The sequence below is a fragment of the Bactrocera tryoni genome, unplaced genomic scaffold (genome assembly GCF_016617805.1).
Source record: "Bactrocera tryoni isolate S06 unplaced genomic scaffold, CSIRO_BtryS06_freeze2 scaffold_120, whole genome shotgun sequence".
Taxonomy (NCBI): domain Eukaryota; kingdom Metazoa; phylum Arthropoda; class Insecta; order Diptera; family Tephritidae; genus Bactrocera; species Bactrocera tryoni.
The window spans coordinates 1,149,877-1,153,569 of NW_024395835.1; the positions used below are offsets into that span (position 1 = coordinate 1,149,877).

At 40.8% G+C, this 3,693-nt stretch overlaps 1 long non-coding RNA gene across 3 annotated transcripts; it reads right to left on the reverse strand.

Annotated features, from left to right (window-relative positions):
* Positions 1–373: 373 nt before the first annotated feature.
* Positions 374–2,485, reverse strand: LOC120779993. Of its 3 annotated transcripts, none has more exons than XR_005705781.1 (4): positions 2,058–2,485; positions 1,762–1,868; positions 1,573–1,708; positions 374–1,510 (listed from the first exon to the last, which is right to left on the reverse strand). It is a non-coding gene; the product is annotated as an uncharacterized LOC120779993 (long non-coding RNA). The 3 variants fall into 3 exon arrangements; XR_005705782.1 differs by having other exon boundaries at positions 374–1,342; positions 1,414–1,510; positions 1,573–1,868; XR_005705780.1 differs by having other exon boundaries at positions 1,573–1,868.
* Between the last annotated feature and the right edge of the window lie 1,208 nt (positions 2,486–3,693).

Below are 3,693 nucleotides of genomic sequence, written 5' to 3' on the forward strand. Positions count from 1 at the left end.
CTAGAGTCCTAGCACAGGAACATAACCAATTCACTCTGTCACAGGAGAGAAACCCGAAGACGTATTCTTCAAACGAGGAGGCTATCCTGACATTCAAAATAAAACTCGAAACAAATCAAAACAAAGTGCTTTCATACCAGAATAAAAATCACTTACAAAAAAGGTGACTTTATATACTCCGAAGAAAATATGCGAAACATACAAAAAAGAAGACGGAGGTGACACAATACTTTCAAGTTATACACAAACACAATATACGAGTGTAAGCATGCCAAGAATAATAATTTTATTTTTAACCTCCACCGCCCTCTGCGACGGTATAATTGATTTAAAGAGCAAAAATAATGTATGTATTGATAGAAACCGTCTTGTATACGTGTATCATGGCACTTTATTTTTATATCATGTAGCAAACATTTCAAAAATATTATATTAACACCCTTTGAGAAAATAGTACGATCACAGGAAGTGTGCAGAATATGCGAAGAAAGCTATGAATTGTGGGATATACCGTAATTCTACATCGCAGTCCTTCAGCGTTTCCAATGCAGTAGTCGGTAACTTCTTGTCTTTTGACTTTTTCTTCTGCGCAAAATGGCACTACCAGTGATCAAGTTCACTTATAAACTTTAAACGCCGCACGACGTTGTCATTATCCAAAGGGCCTATGAATCTATCTATCAAGCAGTCAATAAGATTTTCCATTTCTTTCGTTTTCAAAGCACATCCATCCAATAGTTCTCTTATAAAGCGCGTCTTCAAATCTTCGTCGATTTTATTCAACAGAGGAATGTACACTGAGACCCTTTAGTATTCTTCGCCAGTTCTCACGCAGAAATTTCCGCGTTTTGTCGACCGCAGATTCTCGGTTTTTCTTTGTCAACTTTTTGGTCTGCCGCCATTTTTTTGTGGATGGCTCGGAATGTTCCTCAGCTTTTTGTCTTCGATTTCGAAACGTTACATATCTGCTGCCTTTGACAGATCGACCGATTCTTTCTGAAGAATCACGCTGAGTGAATAAGTTAGAGATAAAATATCACATGGGTAAAAACTCCCAATTATAAATTGTAATTTGCACACAGCTGCAATGAGTATCGTTGCGTTTCCCGCTGTTTCCTTCTTTTTCCAATTACTGATTTTTCTATGTCGGAAAACTTGGAGGATAAACCGCGAATGTATCAATCGAACAGATCACAGCTAGAGCTGAATTCAACATCCATTTCAAGTTCTCTATCAAGCCGCTTCGTTTAAAATTTAGCACTTTCAGTTACGGATATTATTTTCAGCGCTATCTTAGCATTATATATTATATTCAAAAATAGAAATAGTATTTAATTTGGGTCTGAAATAAAATGGCAAATTTCTGGATTATATTTCCGTTACTTTATATTTTTTCAGAATATATAGTATTACTAGGGGCGCGACAATCGCTCAAAAACAGTTTTGCACTGCAAACTTGTCATCCTTTGGCCTCCATTATTGTCTCAACGGGTGACTTGGATAACGCAGCCTATTTCATCCAGATATATAGTATAAATAGAACCAAATAAAATAAAGTCATTAACCGCTTACACTTCCCAGGAGCGTGGCAGTGGCCCTCTAAGGGGCATGGCGTTGCAAACGTGTCACCCTAGGGCAATCGCGCGAAAACCGCTTTGCATTGGCCGTCATTAGTGCCTAAACATTTGTCTTCGATCACGCGGCCTAACTAATTCAAGTATATAGAGAGAAGCAAATTTATTAGAGGCATTAATCGCTTACATAGTCCTAGCAGGGGCGTGGCAATCGCCCTAACACCGCTTTGCACTGCAAACGTGTCACCCGTTGGCCGCCATTAGTGATTAAACATTTGTCTTCGATCACGCGTCCTAATTAATTCAAGTACATAGAGAGAAACAAATTTATTAGAAACATTAATCGCTTACATAGTCCTACCCGGGCGTGGCAACCGCCCTAAAACCGATTTGCGCTGCAAACCACTTTGCAGCCACATTAGTATCTAACATTTTGACTTGGATCACGCGCTTAACTTATTCATATATCCAGCATAAACTCACCTGAAACCTCGAAATTAAGTAATTGTGGGCTCAGGGAAGTATTGACCTGATTCAACCCATTCTCGAGAGACAGAATTACTATTATCCGGAAATGGTACGCTCTGAATTTCAGTTGTATATCTGACAAATTGACCGACAATTTCTGTCAAAAGTATATTCACATATTTGGTAGCTAGGGGCTAAAACAGTGTTGGATGGATTCGGGCGATATTGGTCATAAAAATGTATTCCATTATATTAGTTGCTTTTTGATTTATGTATTGGAAAGTAAAATATTCAAATAGAATTGAAAATTATGCTCTATGGGAAGTACCCCGCCTAGTTCCGATTTCGCCCACTTTTGTACTATGATATCTTCTTTGCTGGTGTAGATACCGCTTACGCGATTATAGCCGTGTTAACAACAGCGCGCCAGTCGTTTCTTCTGTTCGCAACGTGGCGCCAATTGGAGACTCCAAGCGAAGCCAGGTCCTTCTCCACCTGGAATTTTCAATGGAGTGACTTATAGAGTTTGATTTTTGTTCGTCAAAAGAGGACTTAGATTCTCAATTGCCTACTTAATCCAAAGCAGCACCTGTTAGCAAGAGTTATTTTGCGTTAGATTTCGAGGCTGACATTATTGTTGGTGTTAATGTTGTTTCCAGGATAGGCGAAGACAGGAGCCTAGTCCCGAGTGCGACGACCGTTTGTTTGATGACAGGAGATATTTAGTTTTGCCATCTTTCGCTGCCAGACCCATTTTCTTTCCTTCCTTATAAAGTCTGGAGAAATCAGATCTAACGGCGCGAGTGTTGAGGCAAATGATATCAATATCATCGGCATACGCTAGTAACCGTACACTCTTATAGAGAATTGTACCTGCTCGAATTATTTTCTCCACCAGCCGTCATCATTTATCAGTTCTTCGCCGCCGTGTTTGAATAGCTCGGCTGGCAATCCATCGGCCCACTCTGCTTTGTTGTTTTTCGGACGAGTAATTGCCATTCGAACTTTTTCATGGTCGGGCAATGAAACCTCTGCTCCATCGTCATCGATTGGGGAATCGGGTTCGATTTTTCCGGGCGTTATGTTTTCACTGCCATTCAGCAGGCTAGAGAAGTGTTTTCTCTATAATTTAAGTATGCTCTGGGCATCGATGACTAGACCACATAATTGGGTTCTACAAGAGTATGCTCTGGTCTTGAAACCTTCTGTTAGCCGCCGCATTTTTTCGTAGAAGTTTTCGAGCATTATTCCTGTCGGCCAGCTTGTCAAGCTTCGATCTCACGCATTTCAGTCACTTTCTTTTTCTGTCTGCAAATGCATCTCGCTTCCTTCTTCAACTCTCGTATATATCCCATCCCGCACGGGTTGTTGTCGACTGTAAAGTTGCCAGGTAAGCAGTCTGCTTTCCCTCCGCTGCAAAACGGCACTCCTCGTCGTATCAGCTGTTCTCTTGCATTTTCTGAAAACCAATGGTTTCGGTTGCAGTTGTAGGTAAGGAGCTTGAAATGCCGTCCCACAGTTCCCTTATACCGAGCTGTTGATAAGTGTTCTCAAAGAGCAGGAGTGCAAGCCGAGTAGAAAATCGTTCGGCTATCGGTTGTGATGGCAGCTTCTCGACGTCGAACCTTACTTTTGTTTGTTGACGTGCGTT